The 23,477-nt window shown below is 45.1% G+C and overlaps 2 non-coding genes across 2 annotated transcripts; both read right to left on the bottom strand.

Moving 5' to 3' along the window:
• Nucleotides 1-9,620: 9,620 nt before the first annotated feature.
• Nucleotides 9,621-9,784, bottom strand: LOC137537350 (U1 spliceosomal RNA). Its single transcript, XR_011024605.1, has one exon. It is a non-coding gene; the product is annotated as a U1 spliceosomal RNA (small nuclear RNA).
• Nucleotides 9,785-18,407: 8,623 nt separating this feature from the next.
• Nucleotides 18,408-18,571, bottom strand: LOC137537351 (U1 spliceosomal RNA). The gene has a single exon (XR_011024606.1). It is a non-coding gene; the product is annotated as a U1 spliceosomal RNA (small nuclear RNA).
• Nucleotides 18,572-23,477: the final 4,906 nt, after the last annotated feature.

The following is a 23,477-nucleotide window of genomic DNA, read 5'->3' on the forward strand; positions in this document are numbered from 1 at the left end:
AGGAGAGAAAAATAAATGCAATGCAGGTAGGTAATCCACACAAATAGATGTGTTAAATGGATAGGACTTACTGCAATTCAGTGACAATAACTGCACAAAATAATCATAAATAAAAAGTGCAAATGCTATAATCATACACCAGGAATACAATAAACTGCATTACCTGAAAGTGCAAACAATACATTGTTGTAAACTAAAAGAAAATACAAAAAGAGGGATGAATAGTGTGAGAATTCTCCAGACAGGAAAGAGTGGAGATAGGGAGTTGTGTAAACTACAACAGAGAGAAGAGCTGACAGCTATTTCAGGCTCAGCTCAGTGCTGGGACAGGAGAGTGTGTGCACTGAGGGGAGGGGGGAAGGGTAGTGTCTACAGCACTGACAGGCAGGAGGTAGCCAGAGGGTGAGATAAAAGAATACCTGCTGGCAATGGCATTCCGTGGAGGAGGCAGATCAGCTGGAGCAAAGACATGTCTGTGCTGGCTGATTCAAATTAGCCGCGCTGTTGCAGCTTTCTCCTCACTGCTGTGCACGTGGGGGGCAGGGCCTCTTCCAGTAACCAGAGTGACTCTTGTCTCTGGCTGTATTCCCATCTCTGTCTGCTGTAGAGCGGAGGGGTGGAGCCACGCCCACTTGCTGTGTTTTCTCTGTTCAGCCGGAACTATAAACTAATTGCCAGCTGGAGACAGAGAGCGCAGGGAGGCGGAAGGTTAAAATAGTCCCTTTGCCTGCCTGCTTCTCTGCAACAATCTTCTGGGGGGTGATTTTACTTATTGAAATGGCCCAGCCAGGGCTGCATTAAAGAAGATATAAACACATGTAGCCAGAAAAGGCGCCCCATCTATGGGCCCCATAGTTATCCCTACGCCACTGGCCCTGGGGCCCACTGGAGATGTGGAGGTGGGGCCCACCTACCAAAACATCGGCACTTCGCTGGGTCAGTACGACGCTGATAATACCTAAGCAGTCTGTGAACGTTTTTAGGTTCACAGTTCCGTTATGCTCCTCTCAGTCTGTGGCTTGTTGTGACATAGTGTGCAGTGATTGTCACTGTGGATTCTTCCTCTCAGTCTGTGACATTTGTGTGCAGCGATTGTCATGGTGGATTCCTCCTCTCCTAGTAAGATGTATATTTTTCTCTTATCCTCTAATGTGCATAATTCTGGAAATAGTTCCATCAATTTCTTAAAGTAAGTGTCCCTGGTTGTAGTATATTTGGGGCAGTGCAGCAGGAAGTGATTCTCGTCCTCGAGGGTCTTTTGCTTACAGTGTTGGCATAATCTCTCCTCCCTGGGTTTGTACGTCTGTCTCCCAGACACGATTTGGAGGTTGTGAGTAGTGTTGGGCGAACAGTGTTCGCCACTGTTCGGGTTCTGCAGAACATCACCCTGTTCGGGTGATGTTCGGGTTCGGCCATATGGCCGAACTAAGAGCGCATGGCCGAACGTTACCCGAACGTTCGGCTAGCGCTGTGATTGGCCGAACGGGTCACGTGTAGTGTTGGGCGAACATCTAGATGTTCGGGTTCGGGCCGAACATGGCCGAACTCCGAACATAATGGAAGTCAATGGGGACCCGAACTTTCGTGCTTTGTAAAGCCTCCTTATATGCTACATACCCCAAATTTACAGGGTATGTGCACCTTGGGAGTGGGTACAAGAGGAAAAAAAAATTAGCAAAAAGAGCTTATAGTTTTTGAGAAAATCGATTTTAAAGTTTTAAAGGGAAAACTGTCTTTTAAATGCGGGAAATGTCTGTTTTCTTTGCACAGGTAACATGCTTTTTGTCGGCATGCAGTCATAAATGTAATACATATAAGAGGTTCCAGGAAAAGGGACCGGTAACGCTAACCCAGCAGCAGCACACGTGATGGAACAGGAGGAGGGTGGCGCAGGAGGAGAAGGCCACGCTTTGAGACACAACAACCCAGGCCTTGCATGAGGACAAGAAGCGTGCGATTTCATTGGGCCTCCTATTTACCGTTCCAAAATCTCACACCATTTCACAGGGCAATGGCTCAGTCAGCAGTGGCAAAACTCACCAGTCATGATCCCCCTAAGGGTCCCTACAATGCTAGAAAATTTGGTACTGCTGAGCCATTGCCCTTTGAAAAGATGTGAGATTTTGGAAAGTGAAATAGGGAGGCAATGCAATCCTATGGGGGATTTTACCAATTTTGGACCCCTGTAACTCTGGTTTGCAGAGATGTAGGGACCCCATCTTTGGAATCCAAGTCTAACAATATGTCTTCTACCTGCATGAGACATTTCGTGAGATTCAGACGTTGCTAACGGCCATGGCTGCGATTTATGTACGCCACCATCACTACCATTGAAATAGCCCAAATAAACAGGTTTTTGTGACCCTAGGCTATGACCTCTTCGGCCTAGGGGCCCGAAACTCACCAGTCATGTTCCCCCTAAGGGTCCCTACAATGCTAGAAAATTTGGTACTGCTGAGCCATTGCCCTTTGAAAAGATGTGAGATTTTGGAAAGTGAAATAGGGAGGCAATGCAATCCTATGGGGGATTTTACCAATTTTGGACCCCTGTAACTCTGGTTTGCAGAGATGTAGGGACCCCATCTTTGGAATCCAAGTCTAACAATATGTCTTCTACCTGCATGAGACATTTCGTGAGATTCAGACGTTGCTAACGGCCATGGCTGCGATTTATGTACGCCACCATCACTACCATTGAAATAGCCCAAATAAACAGGTTTTTGTGACCCTAGGCTATGACCTCTTCGGCCTAGGGGCCCGAAACTCACCAGTCATGTTCCCCCTAAGGGTCCCTACAATGCTAGAAAATTTGGTACTGCTGAGACATTGCCCTTTGAAAAGATGTGAGATTTTGGAACTGTAAATAGGAGGCCCAATAAAAGCCTATGGGGGATTTTACCAAATTTGGAGCCCTGTAACTCTGGTTTGCAGAGATGTAGGGAACCCATCTTTGGAGCCCAAGTCTAACAATATGTCTTCTACCTGCATGAGACATTTCGTGAGATTCAGACGTTGCTAACGGCCATTGCTGCGATTTATGTACGTCAGACTCGCCACCATTGAAATTGCCCAAATAAACAGGTTTTGTGACCCTAGGCTATGACCTCTTCGGCCTAGGACTGCATTGAACGCGACCCACGCATTGTGCGCATTCTTGACAACACCAATTACTGGGTTTATACCCTTCTGGATCCACGGTACAAACACAATGTTCCAAAACTGCTTGAAGAAAGAGCCAGACAGGTCAAAATGGAAGAATACCAGCAGGCCCTTGTGGAGACTTTAGAGAGGAGATTGACATCCTCCCCCTCCTCTAGCCAGTTGTACGCCGACAGACTGACTTCCGCAAACCCAGGACGACCAGGAGGGCAGCAAACAACACAAGCCGCAGCTAGTGCCCAAAAGGGAATGGTATCGGCAGTGTCCTTGGAGTGGGAAAATTTTCTGACACCCATGCAGCAGCACACAGAACAGCAAGCGTGCAGATCCACCTCCAACACCGATCGCCTGGAGAAGATGGTCAAGGACTACATGTCAGATGGCGTAGCTGTGTTGAACAATCCATCTGCACCCTTCAACTATTGGGTATCGAAGCTAGACACCTGGCACAAACTGGCAATGTACGCAATAGAGGTGCTGGCTTGCCCGGCAGCCAGCGTTATGTCGGAACGCTGTTTCAGTGCTGCCGGAGGCATCGTCACAGATCGGCGGCGTATCCGCCTCTCCACAGAAAATGCAGACCGTCTGACTCAAATTAAAATGAATAAATCCTGGATTGGAAACGACTACGCAACACTCCCGGACCCCAACCAAGTAACATGAACAATGAACATCTGTGATGGGTTAGCGTTTCCGGTCCCTGTTTATTGAACCTCTCATCTGTATTACATTTATGACTGCATGGCGACAAAATGCAAATTGCTATCCGCACGCTTCTTGTCCTCATGCAAGGCCTGGGTTGTTGTGTCTCAAAGCGTGGCCTTCTCCTCCTGCGCCACCCTCCTCCTGTTCCATCACGTGTGCTGCTGCTGGGTTAGCGTTACCGGTCCCTTTTCCTGGAACCTCTTATATGTATTACATTTATGACTGCATGCCGACAAAAAGCATGTTACCTGTGCAAAGAAAACAGACATGTCCCGCATTTAAAAGACAGTTTTCCCTTTGAAACTTTAAAATCGATTTTCTCAAAAACTATAAGCTCTTTTTGCTAAAAAAAAATTTCCTCTTGTACCCACTCCCAAGGTGCACATACCCTGTAAATTTGGGGTATGTAGCATGTAAGGAGGCTTTACAAAGCACAAAAGTTCGGGTCCCCATTGACTTCCATTATGTTCGGAGTTCGTGTCGAACACCCGAACATCGCGGCCATGTTCGGCCTGTTCGGCCCGAACCCGAACATCTAGATGTTCGCCCAACACTAGTTGTGAGCACTCAGTCTGTAGACACTCAGGATTTGCCTCTCTTGAGAGTTGTAGAGATTTTTCAGGTATGGGGCCATTTTATATTCTCTCTGTAGAGACTGCTATGCGTACAAGAGAACTGGCCGCTGGGAGACTTGGGTGTAGGATACAGCCAGTGTATGGCTTATCCTGCTGCTGCACAAGTCCTGGTGGCATTAATTACTATTCCCTCTCCAGGTCCATGTGGATAGTGGGGAATGATGTAATTTGGCTTACAGCTATTGCTGTTATTATATTCCTCTCTCGGTCTATGGTGGCGCCAGCTGCACCCAAATCTTCTGCACTGTTATTACAGCGATCGACTGGTATATGGTTAGCTTTTGTGACTGCTTTATTTCACTCCTCCATTTATCTGCATAGTCCTCTTTGCTCTTGGCTGTGATGTGCTTTATCTGGGCTTTTTTTAGGACTTGTGGATCTGCATTTGGAGGGAGCATAGAGTTGACCACTTCTTTCAGGGCACATTGCTTCTCTTGATCTTCACTGTGCAACATGGCTTTGTAGTGGGGTGAGTTGGGCCTGCTGCTCTGTAGGTGGGCCCAACAGGACAGCACTTGCTTCTTTATCTCAAGCAGTAATGGCAACCTACCCAGCTCAGCTAAGTAGAACACTGTCTGCATTACTATGTACCCCATGCTTGTATCTTACTTTGGACAGCCCCAAAGAAGAGGTTGGCGCTTTATAAATCAATAAGTGGAGTGTGGTACAGTGTTAGTCGAGGAGCAGAAATGCAGACATCACACCAACAAACGTTGATTCCGGTCAGTGGCGGACACAGCCAGCAGCGGGCCCCTGTGCAAAATTCCAATTGCGGGCCCCCCCCCCCCCCTCCCCGACATGCAGCTAAAAGTGGGTGTGGCCATAACTAAATTGGGTGTGGTAACACAGTGCATCTATTTACCAATACAGTCTATGGCAACCTTCCCTGAGGCCCAGAAATATTTCTTGATGCATACATGTGACATCTGCATTATATAGCTTACTGAACAAAAGCAAAACTTATCTCCAAGAGTAGACCCCCAATCCTGCATCATTAAGACTGAGGCTGACATGACAGGCTCTATGTTTTAAACTTGAAAGCACACCCAAAGTGAGAGGGATATGGAGGCCAACATATTTATTTCCTTTTAAATAACGCATATTGCCTGGCTGTCATGCTGATCCTCTGCCTTAACTACATTTAGCCACAGCCCCTGAACAAGCATGCAAATCAGATGTTTCTGACTGAAAAGTGGAGCTGACTGGAGCAAATGCAAATAAATCTAGGATTGACTAGCCAAAGATGGTGCAGTCTGCAATCTAGACCACCAGGCTGGAACCTAGTACAAAGGCTGAGTGAGCTAGGAGGCAGGAGGTGCAGTAAAGAAGACAAGACAGTGGATTGTAAACAGGAGGCAGGTCCAGGATGTTGTTTTTCTTGAGGGTGCTATGCAGGTGCTGTATTCTCTGCTGGGGGAGGCGCTGACCTGCGGCGCGCGTCGCGGCAAAAAATGGGCGTGTCCACACACTAGAAAGTGGGCGTGGTAATGACAGGTCATGGGCAGGGCCAAATGTACATGAGCTTAGCAGTGGTGTGATTCAAAGACAGTGGTCATCACCACGGAAACATTAAAGAGGATCTGTAACCTCAAAAAATCCCCTGGGGGGTACTCACCTCGGGTGGGGGAAGCCTCCGGATCCTAATGAGGCTTCCCACGCCGTCTTCTGTCCCACGGGGGTCTCGCTGCAGCCCTCCGTGCAGCCGTGACGTAATATTTACCTTCCTGGCTCCTGCGCAGGCGCTGTGGCTGCTTTCCTCTCTGAACTACACTGAAATACCCGATCGCCGTCGGGTCTGCTCTACTGCGCAGGCGCAAGTTTCCGGCGCCTGCGCAGTAGAGCAGACCCGGCTGAGATCGGGTATTTCCGTGTAGTTCGGAGAGGAAAGCAGCCACAGCTCCCCTGCTGGAGCCAGCAAAGGTAAATATTGATTTTACAGTCAGCCCTGTCGCCGGCTGTTCAGAGGGCTGCAGCGAGACCCCCGTGGGACGCAGGACGGCGTGGGAAGCCTCATTAGGATCCGAAGGCTTCCCCCACCCGAGGTGAGTACCCCCCAGGGGATCTTTTTGTGGTTACAGAGTCTCTTTAAATGAAGCCCTTTCTCCTAATGAAAATGCATGCCCTGTTGGGCATACGTATAGCAGAGATTAGATTGTGAGCTCCTCTGAGGACAGCCCGTGACATGACTATGTACTCTGTAAAGTACTACGGAAGATGTCAGTGCTCTATACATAACAATAATAATAATATGGTAGGACATTAGACTATGACTATGGTAGGATTAGATTGTGAGCTCCTCTGAGGACAGTCAGTGATATGACTATGTACTCTTTAATGTGCTGCAGAAGATGTCAGTGCTTTATAAATACCTAATAATAATAGTAATATGGTAGGACATTAGACTATGGTAGGATTAGACTGTGAGCTCCTCCGAGGACAGTCTGTGACATAACTATGTACTCTGCAAAGTGCTGCAGAAGATGTCAGTGCTATATAAATACATAATGTTAATATGGGAGGACATTAGACTATGACTATGGTAGGATTAGATTGTGAGCTCCTCTGAGGACAGTCAGTGATATGACTATGTACTCTGTAATGTGCTTCAGAAGATATCAGTGGTATATAAATACATAATAATATGGTAAGACATAAGATTATGACTATGGTAGGATTACACTGTTAGCTCCTCTGAGGACAGTTAGTGACATGACTATGTACTCTGTAACTAGCAGGCCAAGAAATCCAAAGTACAGGTCCAATGCATCTTAAGAGACCTTAAAAGGGACACTGTAGGGGGTCAGGGGAAAATGAGTTGAACTTACCTGGGGCTTCTAATGGTCCCCCGCAGACATCCTGTGCCCGCGCAGCCACTCACCGATGCTCCAGCCCCGCCTCACTTCTGGAATTTCAGACTTTAAAGTCTGAAAACCACTGCGCCTGCGTTGCCGTGTCCTCGATCCCGCTGATGTCACCAGGAGCATACTGCGCAGGCCCAGTATGGTCTGTGTCTGCGCAGTACGCTCCTGGTGACATCAGCTGGATTGAGGACATGGCAACGCAGGCGCAGTGGTTTTTAGACTTTAAAGTCTGAAATTCCAGAAGTGAACCGGAGGCGGGGCCGGAGCATCGGTGACTGGCTGCGCGGGGACAGGATGTCTGCGGGGGACCGTTAGAAGGCCCAGGTAAGTTCAACTCAAAAAAAAAGTATTTCACTTACTTGGGGCTTCTGCAGCCACAAGCCCTCACCATTACGGAACAATCATCCGGTTCCTGGGGCAGCTATGTTTGGTTATCGCGACTTGGAAGTCGATGGCTACTGCATCTGCAGGACGATCCCGGCACCAGGAGTGCCAACGAGGATGCACACAGCCATCGACTTCCAAGTCACGATAATGACACATAGCTATGACAGGGGACCGGAGGACTGCTCAGAGATGGCGCGGGCACAGGACGGCTGCAGGGGGCTGGCAGAAGCCCCAGGTAAGTGAAACACTTTTTTAGAGTCATTTCAGGGTTCCTTTATAGAATACAATAACATTTCTATAGTGCTTTTCTCCCATAGGACTTTAAGATACAAAATATGTGCAAAACATCGAAACTGCTCCCAAATTCACTGAAGAAAAATAAATCATACCCTCCATAGGTAATAAAATCCTTAATCCTCCTAAAATAAACACTTAATCCCTCCAACAAACATCAATGGATTACAATTCAGTGTCAGTGACACAACCATATCTCCCTACTACTGCTTCTACCTACAGCCAAATGTCATCCTTACTGACACCTAATCTGCCACTACAGGTAAATCCTCACAGCCAGATCTAGCCCCTCTCCTAGAACTCACACCTGCCCTCCATAGCCAAATCCCCCCACATGTCCACATCTCCCCCTCCCAGACTACACATAAACATGCCAGCTCTCCCCTTCCCCCACATCCAGACACTTGCCTGCATGAGCAAGAAGTTTTACTTGCCTGCATGAGACTCTGAGAGGAGATTCAGCATGTGTGTTTTGGCTTCTCAGTCTCCTGTCAGTGGGGCACAGCAGCGTGACTTTTCACCAGTCCAGCAGGCAGCAGCGTCACTGTTGTATGCCTCAGGGGACAAGAATTATTGTGGCCGAAGATCCATCAATGGTAGGAGGGGGAGGTTAGTCCAAAGAGAAGCTGGGCCCTGGATCTGATTTGCAGTCTCCTGTCTACTCGGGCTCCTCGTCAAGATCTGATGATCTACTGCCAGCTCTCTCCTCTCCTCAGCTGTTTCCCGCCGAGCCACTTACTGGCTTACGCAGAGACGTCAGATCACCATGCGCATGTTTGATACTGACGTCTCTCTCAGTACCACCAGCCGGAGGGGAGGGGAGGGGAGGGTAGGAGGGGTGTGGCCAAATAGCGTTCCTCGGCTCCTACATCCTGCAGCTGACAGACTGACTGTAAAAAAATTTAAAATCATCAGCGGTACTGAATGGGCCCCTCTAGAAACGGAACCTGAGGGGCCCTTGTGCCTCTGCACGGCCTGCACGGCCGTATGTCCGCCCCTGATTCCGGTGATACCTTTAATGACTAACTGTACATGGTTTATTGCAAGCTTTTGAAACGTTAAGTTTCTTCTTCAGGCATTATACAGAACTGGATCAGAACCGTACAATAAGAAGTTTTGAATCACATACAGACTTATATATGATTCTGTAGGCTCAATCTGACATGATGTTACACAGTTGTACCCCGTTTTAAACGTAAAGACTTCCTCAGTACCCATCTACAGTCATTAAAGGGATCACCGGAATTAACGTTTGTTGGTGTGATGTCTATAAATCAATAAAGAACACATTTTCTTAATAATATTCTAATTTATTGAGATGAGCTATTACAGAATATATTAGCAACATCCCTCCACACTGTATTTCAATACATTACATTCAATGAAATCAAATCAAATCAAATCAAAGATAGCTTTATTGGCATGACCAAGATTCATACAGGTATTGCCAAAGCACAGGGAAAAGAGGGACATGAAGGGGGTGGGGTAGGGGGACAATGGCTAAGCAGTCTGTGGATGTTTTTAGGTTTACAGTTCCAATATGCTCGGTTGTCATTTTCTAACTTTAACCAGCAATGATCAGGGGAAAGCGCGAACGCAGTCCCCCACTACCACAAATTATGCAGTCGAGTTTCCCGCATTTGGGGAAATCGCAGGGGTCAACCCACCCGGAGTGCAATGGATGAGCCTCACCCTGGGAGATCCACCTTCATGATCATGGAGTCTCCCCTGCCAGGTAAGTATGATTTCCCAGCATTCACCATGAAGTTGCTGCTTAGGGCACTCTCTACGCAGCATCGGGTGATTTTATGACCTGAAACAAATCAATGTTTTCTTGGCCGTAGATTTACACAAGTCACATCCCAACACAATGGAAAGTTCTGCTTCTCTGTCTCTGAATAAACATTAGCCTTAAACATTAAATCTGCACGAACAGGGATTCTCCCAGAATGCACTGGGGCAGCAGACATATTTGCATAAAGTGACTTCACTCAAGCAGACCCCCCTTCCCACCAGCTTGGCTTCCCTCTGTGAAAGGGAGATCATCCTTGTCAACAAAGGGGGCGGGACGCTGAGTCTTCACAATGCCTTTTCTTGTGTCTGAGCAGCTGGACTGCTAACAATGGCTCCCACTACAGAGAAAAAGCCATGTGCAAATAAAAGGAGAATAGTACCACTGAAAAAGCTCAGTGAATTAACCCATAATAGCTAAAAACTACTAGTACATCCCAATAAATTGGAATATAATCAAAAAACTTAATTGATTTCATTAATACAATTCAAAAAGTAAATTTCATATAAATTCGTTACACAACGAGTGATATACTGTATTTCAAGCGTTTCTTTTCATTTTGCTGACTATGGCCTTTATGCAATGAAAACCCCAAGAATTCAGTATTTAAGAAAATAAGAATTATGTGAAAAAGTTAAATATAGTAGACTTGTGGTGTCTCATTCCACTCAGCTGCTTAGCCCTAAACATCTGCAGAGGTGTCCTGAGCCTTTAAAGTGAACCGAGCACCTTTTTTATCATTCAGGACATTTCTATAGCACATGAAAAATGCATGCCGACAATCTGTTTCATTATTAAAATAAACTTTCATTTTACCTTGTATTTTACATTCAAAGTAGATTAATTACCCTGTTTCTGCAGGGCTGCCCGGCCGTCCCCGGCTGCAGAGCTTTCAGGTTCCTAATTGTTTTATTGGGCTAATTTAATTACTAAGAGGTAAACAATGCTATTAGACAACAAAGGGGGTTAGTAATTAGGACTGTTTCTTCAAAGACCTAGTTTGTGTCAATGTGTCAAGATAGCATCTCTGACTTCTGTAAATAAGGAATGTGAGAAGGGGAGGGGGGAACATGGCAGCTTCTATGCCAGGAGAGATTCCATTGAAAGAGAATGTGCTCAGTTCCCTTTAAGTCTGGTTCAGTAGGTCACATAGTCATGGCGAAGACTTTGATTGACCCAATAGACTGCCTGTCAAGTGACAGGCAGTCTATTGGGCCAATCAGAGTGCCAGGATCACTTACTTTAAAGTTACTGGACCCGAAGGGGTCCCGGGCGGGATGATCAGAGCGCACGTTACAGGTAATACACAGCCTTCGCTACAAGCGCTCGCTATGCTGGGTACAGTGATCGTTATTCTGACAGGAGGGAATATTGCACGCTATGCTGCCAATAGTGCGCACAGCATGCATTAAGGTGCGCAGTGTTAAATAGCAAAAGTAACAGCAGGTTACTCCAGCTATTTATGTTAGTGAATGAAGCCCAAAGGGTCTGTAAAATTGGCAGCATAGTGGTGTAGTGGTTAGTGCTCTCTCACCCTGCAACGCTGGGTCCCCGGTTCAAATCCCAGCTGAGGTACTATCTGCACGGAGCTTGTATGTTCTCTCCATGTCTCCGTGGGTTTCCTCCGGGCACTCCGGTTTCTTCCCACATTTCAAACACATACAGATAAGTTAACTGGCTTCCTCTTAAAGAGAATCTGTACTCTAAAAATTCTTACAATAAAAAGCATACCATTCTATTCATTATGTTCTCCTGGGCCCCTCTTTGCTGTTTCTGACACTCCCTGCTGAGATCCTGGCTTGTAATTACCAGTTTTAGGCAGTGTTTACAAACAAAAAACATGGCTGCTAACCAGCATGTGACAGGTGCAGAGAAGCTCAGTCTGTGGCTCATACAGAGCATGCAGGGGGCGTGGAGAGGGTGTGCACAAATTCTCCCTATCACAGCAGAGCAGCACATTCCTGCCTGAGCCGACAAAGGAAAGAAGATTAGATTAGATAACAGAGAGAATACTGCCACTGTGCAACTAGGAAAGGCTGCAGTAAGACCGACCACATTAGAACAGGTATAGGAACTTATAGGATAGAAGAAATAAGGCTGAAAATGTTGTTACAGAGTCTCTTTAAATTGGCCCTAGACTACAATACATACACTACACGATACATACATAGACATATGACTATGGCAGGGATTAGATTGTTAGCTTCTCTGAGGGACAGTTAGCCCTGCAGAAGATGTAAGTGCTATATAAATACATAATAATGTAAGCAACGCGTGTAACTAAGGAAGCTGCGCTCCTTACATTGCAATGTGCCCTGCTATGTAAGGCGTGCGTGCATAGCGGCCGCTCCATTTTAACTAGCGTTCCCTCATATTAAGCTGTACTGCTTTAGCAGTGCAGCTTTAATGAATTAAGCCCATTGCTTTTTATTATACTGACAAGTAAAGTGCAAGTCCAATCTACATAAAATTAACATCAAATTCATAACAAAATTCAAAAATATTAGTATCTTATGAACTATTTTTAATTACTACCTAATAATATTGTGAAATTAGGTAAATATGTATTTATTATTAACTTTCTTATTTTCCTGAATAGTTTATTAATTTTCACCTTTTCTCTGCTCTGTTTTCTCTCTACTACCAGTATAACCTTCCAAATGGATGTTAGTTAGTTACAGAACCTCTCACTTGTTTTGCCGAAAGCTCTAATCTCTGTGAATTGACATTTATGAGGTATTTACTGCACAAGTCAGTAATTTACCTCACTAGTTGGCAATTTTATCTTTCCATGTGGCAACAGCTTTAGTGAATTGACAAAAATGTTTGGTAAAATCATTTTTCAGCTTTACCGCACGTGGTAACGGTTAGTGAATTTATGCCATTGACAACCTGCACAAGGAGGGTAAGGCCCACCTGAAGCACAACACCAATGTCCTCCTCAACCCACATCCATTCGCTTACAGGACAAACCGGTCAGTAGATGATGCCATCAATGTCAGCCTGATGTACATTGCGGAACACCTCAACAGACCTGATGCCTATGCCAGGGTCCTGCTCTTGGACTTAAAGAGGAACTCCAGTGAAAATAATGTAATAAAAAAAGTTCTTCATTTTTACAATAATAATGTATAAATGATTTAGTCAGTGTTTGCCCATTGTAAAATCTTTTAAAGAGACCCTGTAACAAGGAATAGATTTCTCATAGTTACATAATTATTTGGGTTGAAAAAAAGACATACAGTACGTCCATCGAGTTCAACCAGAGAACAAAGTACAACACCAGCCTGCTCCCTCACATATCCCTGTTGATCCAGAGGAAGGAGAAAAACCTTTACAAGGCATGGTCCAATTAGCTTCAAATGGGAAAAAAATTCCTTCCGGACTCCAGATGGCAATCAGATAAAATCCCTGGATCAACATCATTAGGCATTACCTAGTAATTGTAGCCATGGATGTCTTTCGACGCAAGGAAAGCATCTAAGCCCCCTTTAAATGCAGGTATAGAATTTGCCATAACGACTTCCTGTGGCAATGCATTCCACATCTGAATCACTCTTACTGTAAAGAACCCTTTCCTAAAAAAATGGCTAAAACGTTTTTCCCTAATGCGCAGATCATGTCCTCTAGTCCTTTGAGAAGGCCTAGGGACAAAAAGCTCATCCGCCAAGCTTTTATATTGCCCTCTGATGTATTTATACATGTTAATTAGATCCCCTCGAAGGCGTATTTTCTCTAGACTAAATAAACCCAGTTTATCTAACCTTTCTTGGTAAGTGAGACTTTCCATCCCTTGTATCAATTTTGTTGCTTGTCTCTGCACCTGCTCTAAAACTGCAATATCTATCCTGTAATGTGGTGCCCAGAACTGAATTCCATATTCCAGATGTGGCCTTACTAGAGAGTTAAACAGGGGGTATCAGCTACTGATTTGTATAAAGTTCAATTCTTGGTCGGAGTCTCTCTTTAAGCTCTGCCTTTAACACCATCTATCCAGACATCCTGCTTGACAATCTGGTTCAACTCACATTAGACTCATCTCTTTGTAGGTAGGTAAAACACTTCCTCTCCAACAGGACTCAATGGGTTAAGCTTGGCAGCTGCGTCACCGGAATGAGAACCACCAATGTACGTGCTCTGCAAGGGTGTGTACTGTCCCCTCTCCTGTTCTCTTTGTACACCAACAACTGTATCTCATCCACAGACACTGTCAACTAGGTTATTAAATCCGCTGAAGACACCGCACTAATTGGCCTCATCAGCAGAGATGGAGGGGATGCTTACCAAAGTAAGATCAAGAGAATCTGCCATTGGTGTAAGGACAACAAACTTGTCCTTAATGCGGCAATGCCTGTTGAACTGATTGTGTACTTCAGGATACTCCCTGCCACCCCCTTCCCAGTGTTCATTGATGGGTCTAAGGTCTCCAGGATTTTATGCGTTTGGATCCTCAGCCCAACCATACTTAGCAACCTAAAATGGGGGCAGAACACCACCAATATTCAGAAAAAGGCGCAGCAGAGGTTATTCTTCCTGCGCCAACTGAAGAAATTCGGATTTCCATGGAAATTGTTGACCAGCTTCTACACCTCTGTTCCTCTATCACCATTTGGTATGCAGGAGCAACTGTTAGCAACAAGTACAAACTCCATAGAGTGATCAACACAGCGGAAAAGATCATTGGCGTACTTCTACCTTCGCTTGATCTCTTCCATACCATGAGAATGAAGACAAGGGCCACCAAGATTTTGCACAAACCCTCATACCCAGCCAGTCGCTACTTCAATCCCCTTCTATCGGGCCAAAGGAACAACTTCCATCCCTTCCAGAAACATCAGGCAGAGGAACACCTTCTTCCCCAAGCAGTCCTCCTGCTGAACTCGAGGAAGGTTTGCTCTATGATAAGTGTCGGGGGGCAGGATATAGTAATGAGAATTAGGGGCTGTATCAGAGATATAAACCACGTCCAGGCACATGCTCCCTAGCCCCTGATAAGTCAGTTTTGCTGATGAAACCGGTAGGGTGGAGCATGGGGAGACACGTTGGATGTGAATGAGGAAATAAGTTGCTTTTAGATACAAGCTGCAGCCAGGACCGATCTAAGGGAGGCGGTGATATAATATTATAATATGCTGAGTTACAAGAAGTTTTTATGTACGTGTATTTGGTTTTAGTGTTATGGAATATTAAAATTGGTTTTACAAATGGTGGAACATCTCTGGAGTATTATAAAGGGAGCAACAGCTTTGGAAACGCTTTGAATTTAAGAATCTATCCAGTAAGCAGGGATTTAAATGGGGGGGGGGTGTACCCCTTTACCCTGGTGATGGATTTCACTCCTCACAGTGATTTATGTGCAGTTTTGAGCACCAATCTACGTGGTGTTTATGTTTTCCATACATCTGCACTATGATATGCTGTTTGCAATCTGTTTGATTTTAAGGGTGTCAGTGTTGTAAGAGTAAAATGATGGCTTGCTGGACTGCCGACTTACTTTTATTCCTAAATGCTGGGGTGTGTTGAAAGTCAAACTTTGTGACTAAAGCCAGTCTTACTATGGCGCTCCACCACTAAGACAAGTACTGTTTTGATCACTTAAGAATGATTGGTTTGATTGCCCTTTTTTTATTTTGTTTGTGTTGTATTTATATTTTTGTGCCTGTTTTATTGATAATCAGCAAAATGATAAGAAACTAAATATTTAATTCTGTGTGTAATCAATCTATATTGTATAGGAGTTTCACTTTTTGAATTAAATTACTGAAATAATTTAACTTTTCAATGATATTCTAATTTATAGAGATGCACTAGGCATATAGAGGGAGAAGAAACGTATAGATAAGTTAATTGGCTTCACCTAAAATTGGCCCTAGGCTACGATACACAGACTACACGATACACACACAGACACATGACTATGGTATTAGCTTGTTAGCCACTCTAAAGGACAGTTAAGTGACAAGACAATGTACTCTCTACAGCGCTGCGGGAAGATGTCAGCGCTATTAAAATACTAAATAATAAATAGAAGCAGTATGAAAATGTGTGTTCTTGGGCTGAAAGGTCACTGCAGATGGAGAGTGCAGCCATGACATTAAAAGACATTTGCTGCTTGGAAGGAAAGCAATGACAACTTTTGACAAGGTAATAAATAGAAGAGATGTCACCTTGTCAACCAAGCTTTGTATAGACTAAGGCCTCAATTCATGGAGCATTATCAAACGTTTATCAAACACTTTATCAAACGTTTGATAATTTACCTCATGGGTAAAATCTCATTTTAAATTCACTAAGGTGTTATATATTTATCGAATGTTTTACCGATAAAACATTCAACAAATATATAACACCTTAGTGAATTCAAAATGAGATTTTACCCATGAGGTAAATTATCAAACGTTTGATAAAGTGTTTGATAAACGTTTGATAATGCTCCGTGAATTGAGGCCACAGCCATTGCTTTTTCCAGTAGTAACGTATGGTTGTGAGAGTTGGACCACAAGGAAGGCAGAGCAATGAAAAATCAACGCAATTGAATTGTGGTGCTGAGGAAGACTTCTGAGAGTCCCTTGGACTGCAAGAAGATCCAATCAGTCCATCCATAAAGAAATTACCCTGACTGTTCATTAGGAAGAGAAATGCTGAAGCTGAAATGCTTTGGACACACATTGAGAAGGCAGGACTCATTGGAAAAAACCCTGATGCTAGGGAAGATCGAGGGCAAAAGGAGGAGGGAATGGCAGAAAAATGAGATTGCTGTATAGTATCATGGAAGCAACAAACATTAGCTTGGAGATGCTTTGAGAGGCAGCAGAGGATAAAGGGGTCTGGTGGGCCATGGTCCATGGGATCACTAAGGCCTCGATTCATAAAGCATTCCCGCATGCGGGAATGCTGAAAACGGCACACTTTACCGACCACACAGCAGAATCTTTATTCATAAAGGCTTTTTCCGCATGAAAAGCCGACATTCGCGAGCAGAGTGATGAATCACCGCCTTGCGCGGTGATTATCATAGCAAAAGTAACAAGTAGTCAATTCATACAGATTAGAGGTAGCGGTATGCGGACGGGTATTACCGCTACCTCTGATGTGGCGAGAAGCGTGCGGAATACATTGCAGTGAATGGGACAGACCTCCCAAGCAGCTGCAGAGAGAACACCGCACGGAGGGATTCCGCCTGCTTCACCTGTTTCCGCATGCCTACCGGCAGCCTAACGCTAGCCTACAGCGGGATATCTCCGCACGCCTGTCACATCTAGCTACATTTTTATGAATTACCACCCTGAAGGCGGAAATACCGACAGCGGTGTTTCCCCGCTCGACAGCACTTTTATGAATCGAGGCCTAAGAGTCCGACATCACTGAATAGCAACTGAGGAACAAAAAAATATATGCTGCACAAGAGAAAAGGGATGTGTGCTCAGACCAGTCAACTCCTAGCTAAATACTGGCTGCCTCAAGTCTGCTGACTAATTAAAATGGCAAGGCGTTTGCATATTGCATTCGCCTCCCAGAATTTGCAGGATCTAAACTATCAACCTGCCTTCCTGCAGGAGTTGGCCCACGCAATATACATTGCATCTCAACAGGGGTGCCGAGTGTAAGGGCCCTTTTCCACCAGCACGTTTGCGCTGGCTGAATCGCAAAGTCGCAAACCGCTAGCGATTTTACAATTGCTACGGTTTGCTTTTTAAAGAGTAACTGTCAGGCTGCAGAAGCTAATTTAAACCTCTATTCTCCTGTGTTAAACAGTTTAGAAGGAAGCTCAAAAGCCATTAGTGAAGATAAACATTTCAGTTACCTTTGATGTGTGCTTATCAGCAAGTCTGTTATAGACCCATAAAGACGCAAGCCGCAGCTAAACTGCAAAGCATTCTGTGGCCCTCCCCTCGGCTGCTAATGAGACGTTACAGAAGCTTGTAATCCGTCTAGCTGTGTAGCACTGATAAATCTCCGGGCAGAGTACTCTGCAGGAGTCAGCTATTGTTCCTAGCCACATGGCTCATTAATATTCACTGCACACCGTGTTGTTCAAGAACGAGCTTATCTGTGATCAGGAATCAGGCAGGACATGACGACACATTTGACAGAAAAACATGGAGCCTGCCATGAGCTGTCAGGAGCATCTATCTCTGCATGTACTATATACAAATTCTGTGAAGTACAAACGTGGACAGTGAAATGCATATGTAATGTAAGTACAGCCAATCTTTAGCTACTGATATATGTGTTTATTTTCTCTGAGACCTTATACCTAACAGCTCCTCTTTAACATAGGAATCGCGGTAGGTCATTTCCACTACCGCGATTCGTTTTTTACCCGAACGCGCGGCGGAGCGATATTTGCCGCGATTTTGCTATGCAGTGCATAGCATAGCAAAATCGCGGCCGCAAAACGTCGGGGAATCGCCGGTTTTGCGATTCAGCAATCGCTAGCGTTCAGCGTGAACGCTAACGACTGCAGGTGGAAAAGGGCCCTAAGGAACAAAAAAATAAAGCAAACAGAAACAGCCCTCCACTCAGTGCTTCACTATATTACAATATCCATTATCTAACTTAAACAGCAATGATCAGGGGAAAGCGCGAACGCAGTCCCCCACTACCACAAATTATGCAGTCGAGTTTCCCGCATTTGGGGAAATCGCAGGGGTCAACCCACCCGGAGTGCAATGGATGAGCCTCACCCTGGGAGATCCACCTTCATGATCATGGAGTCTCCCCTGCCAGGTAAGTATGAGTTCCCAGCATTCACCATGAAGTTGCTGCTTAGGGCTCTCCCTACGCAGCATCGGGTGATTTTATGACCTGAAACAAATCAATGTTTTCTTGGCCGTACATTCACACAATTCACATCCCAACACAATGGAAAGTTCTGCTTCTCTGTCTCTGAATAAACATTAGCCTTAAACTTTAAATCTGCAAGAACAGGGATTCTCCCAGAATGCACTGGGGCAGCAGACATATTTGCATAAAGTGACATCACTCAAGCAGACCCCCCCTTCCCACCAGCTTGGTTTCCCTCTGTGAAAGGGAGATCATCCTTGTCAACAAAGGGGGCAGGACTCTGAGTCTTCACAATGCCTCTGACTAAGCAGCTGGACTGCTAACAATGGCTCACACTACAGAGAAAAGGCAATGTGCAACTAAAAAGAGAATAGTATCACTGAAAAAGCTCAGTGAATCAACCCCTACTAGCTAAAAACTACTAGTACCACCCAATAAATTGGAATGTCATCAAAAAAGTTAATTGATTTCAGTAATTCAATTCAAAAAGTGACTTTTGTATAAGTTTGTTACACAACGAGTGATATACTGTATTTCAAGCGTTTCTTTTCATTTTGCTGAATATGGCCTTTAGGCCCCGTTCACATCACAGAACGCAGGCGCGTTCCGTTCAGAACACAACGCACAGGAACGCACGTCATGTGCGTCTCTGTGCGTTGCGTGGCTGATCCCATTCACTGAAAGTGAATGGGACAGCCGCGCGTTTTGCTAGAAAACGCGTGCAGCATGCGTTCCCGGACCGCACGGGTCCGGAACGCATGCAGTGTGAACATCAGACAGTGCACTCTATGCACTGTCTGATGTCGTGCGTGTCGGCCTCCCGCACGCGTTCCCGAAACGCGGACGGGAACGCGTGCAATGTGAACGGGGCCTTAGGCAATGAAGACCCCAAGAATTCAGTATTTAAGAAAATGAAAATATTGTGTAAAAGTTAAATATAGTAGACTTGTGGTGTCTCATTCCACTCAGCTGCTGCTTAGCCCTAAACATCTGCAGAGGTGTCCTGAGCTTTTAAATTATCTCTCAGTCTGGTTCAGTAGGCCACACAGTCATGGCGAAGATGGATAACTTGTCGGTTGTCCAGCAGCCAGTCATTGACATCCTCCACTAAGGCTTCAATTCACTAAGACACGTTCAGTAAAACAATGGTTTGTAAATTGTCAGCATTGTGGTGTAGGGGTTAGTGCTCTCTCATCCTGCAACACTGGGACCCCGGTTCAATTCCCAGATGGGACACTAACTGCACAAAGCTTGTATTTTCTCCCCCTTAGAGATGGCTCGAACCACTCGATTTTAGGTTCGCGAACCTCAAACGTGAACTTCCGCAAAAGTTCGTGAACCTGCGAACTGCAACAGACTTCAATGGGCAGGCGAACTTTCAAAACTACAAACACTAATTCTGGCCACAAACAAGATGGAAAATATGTTTCAAGGGGTCTAACACCTGGAGGGGGGCATGGCAGAGTGGGATACACGCCAAAAGTCTCGGTAAAAATTCTGGATTTGACGCACAGCGGATTTTAAGGGCAGAAATCACATTGCATTGCTAAATTGGAGGCATAAAGTACTTTAAAACATCTTCCCGAAAGGGGACACCTAGAAGGTAGGACAACACCATTTAATACTGAATGCTGTATCTACTATAGATTGAATACATTACTTCCTTGTTACCGGGCGCCTCCTACTCCCTCCTTAGTTCTACCCCAACCCCTTACCTCACTATCACTATCACTATCGGAGTATTCCGATAAATCGAACTTTTTGGAGCTGCGACCAAGAACAAAGACCGAGTGGGGACGGTACTTCCCCACAGGCGTGAACGAGTGGTTGCCTCATTCAGCAACCTACCTTTGTGAGTATAAAATTTGTATCTACCTAATATCCACATACCCACTAACGTACTACACCAGATTGGGCTCCCAGACCCCTTGTGTTTTTTCACCCAATACCTTTAAAACATCTTGCATGTGTATACATCAATCAGGTAGTGTAATTAGTGTACTGCTTCACACTGACAGACCAAACTCACTGTATAACGCACCACAAACAGCTGTTTGCATAGTGATGGCCATGCTGGACTGGTAAGCACCATGGCGAGATTGGCTTCCTCAGTGATGTCAGGTAATGTCTGACTGCCTTATCAACTTTCAATGGTTCTTTCTCTACCATTGTTAAAGCTTACATCTATTTTTTTAAATTACTTTTTCTGCTGTCCATTCATAACGAGAATCTGTTATGGAGGGCAAGTCTGCTATTCATTCAACTGTGTGATAAACTTTTTATATTACTTTCTCAGTACCATGGTGACCACGGGTAACGGACAGGGAATCAGGGTTCGATTCCGGTCTGGAGTGGGAGCCTGAGAAACGGCTGCCACCACACATCCAAGGAAGGACCCAATGTGTTGTACAAGTAATGTACCTGCCCTGACCATACTTGGCAGACCAGGCATCTGTGGTCAGATGAACCCTTGACCCAACGCTGTGTGCCAGAGATGATACCACTTGCCTTTCAACATCACGGTACAGTTTGGGTATTGCCTTTTTAGAAAAATAATTGCGACCTGGCTGACTGCTGGTATATTACATTGTGCAGTCACACAGGTGCAGTGAAAGGTATGCACTGACTGCTGGTATAATACAATGTGCAGTCACAGATGCAGTGAAAGGTATGCACTGACTTGTATATAAAACATGTTTGCAGTCACACAGATGCAGTGAAAGGTAGGCAGTGACTGCTGGTATAACAATGCGAAGTCACACAGGTGCAGTGAAAGGTATGCAGTGACTGCTGGTATAACAATGTGCAGTCACACAGGTGCAGTGAAAGGTATGTAGCAACTGCTGCTATAACAATGTGAAGTCACACAGGTGCAGTGAAAAGGTAGCAGTGACTGCTGGTATAACAATGTGCAGTCACACAGGTGCAGTGAAAATGGATGCACTGACTGCTGGTATATAAAACAGTGAGCGGTCAAACAGATGCAGTGAAAGGTATGCAGTTTCTGGTATATAAAACAGCAAGCAGTCACACAGGTGCAGTGAAAGGTATGCAGTGACTGCTGGTATAACAATGTGCAGTCACACAGGTGCAGTGAAAAGTACGCAGTAACTGGTGGTATAACAATGTGCAGTGACACAGGTGCAGTGAAGAGGTTGCAGTGACTGCTGGTATAACAATGTGCAGTCAGACAGGTGCAGTGAAAATGGATGCACTGACTGCTAGTATATAAAACAGTGTGTGGTCCCACAGATGCAGTGAAAGGTGTGCAGTTACTGGTATATAAAACAGCGTGCGATCACACAGGTGCAGTGACTGGTATTATAACACAATGTGCAGCAGTCACACTAGGCACTGAATGTGCTGGGCCTGGCACAGTATAGCAATTAGCAAGGGCCAGCTGCGACAGACAGGGCTGTATATGCAGTCAGTGGGCCGCACACACACACAAAAAAAAACATCACAAGAACATCATCTCTCAAAAGAGCTGTTTTGGGGTGCTTTTCATCAACAAATATCAGCAAGGAGCAAGCTAACAGACCTAACTATCGCTCTCCCTATCTATCCAATGTCTCTTCCTTCTCTCACTAATACAGCAGCACACAGAGTGAGAAAATGGCCTCCACTGCCTTATATAAGCGGGGGGGCTCCAGGAGGGAGTGCATCCTGATTGGCTACCATGTGTCTGCTGACTGTGATGTAGAGGTTCAACGTTTAGCCCAATGAAGTAGTATAGGGGGCAGGTCGAACTCGCATAAAGTTCGCGATTTGATGCAAACGCGAACCCACATGCGAACAACTCGGGCCATCTTTACTCCCCATGTCTGCGTACTGTTTTCCAGGCACTCCAGTTTCTTCCCACATCACAAAAACATACAGATAAGTTAATTGGCTTCCCCTAAATTGGCCCTAGACTACGATACATACATAGACATATGACTATGGTAGGAATTAGATTGTGAGCTCCTCTGAGGGACAGTTAGCGCTGCAGATGATGTAAGTGCTATATAAATACATAATAATAAAATACAGTACCGCATTTGGTGTTGTAGATTTTTTGCAAGATTTTCACACACGCGGTAACGGTTCAGTAATTTACCGAAAAACTGCGTGGCAATTCACTAAGATTTTTACCTTATGCATTATTTTTCATTCGGTATCTTAAAGAATCATGCCGTACTTCATTTGATATATGATGGATTATTGCAGTGCAAGGAAATGGATAAAAGATGTGATACAGATAGCATTGGGCTTGATTTATTAAGTATGTATAGTAACTATGTTGATTAACATAGCAATGGCCGCTAGTGAAGTATTGCGACCGTGATACTTCGCAGGACCACCCGCATTTAAAGTTACGCGTGTTGCTATGTAAGCAACGCACGTCACTGAGGAAGGCACGCTCCTTACATAGCAGCGAGTGCTACTATGTAATGGCCCATACACACGGGCTACAACTGTCGCCGCAAACAGGTGGCATGCGCACCTTGCGGCGACAGTTGCCCCGTGTGTATGAGGCGCACACCCCGAACTGTCACCGGAGACAGCAGTTGCTGTACGATTGGAAAGTTCAATCGCACGGCAACTTCTGTCCCCGCAACTGTCGCTAGTCCGCCGTGTGTATGCGGACTAGCGACAGCTACCCACTCACTGCAGACAGAGTTTTCCTGAATAGTTTATTCCTTTTCACCTTTTCTCGGCTGTTTTCTCTCTTCTATTACCTTCCAAATGGTTGTTGATTAGTTACCGAACCTCTCACTTGTTTTACCGAAAGCTCTAATCTTTGTGATTTGCCAACTAGTGAGGTACTTACTGACTTGAGCAGTAATTTACCTCACTAGTTGGCAATTTTAGCTT

Source organism: Hyperolius riggenbachi, chromosome 10 (assembly GCF_040937935.1).
Source record: "Hyperolius riggenbachi isolate aHypRig1 chromosome 10, aHypRig1.pri, whole genome shotgun sequence".
NCBI classification, from domain to species: domain Eukaryota; kingdom Metazoa; phylum Chordata; class Amphibia; order Anura; family Hyperoliidae; genus Hyperolius; species Hyperolius riggenbachi.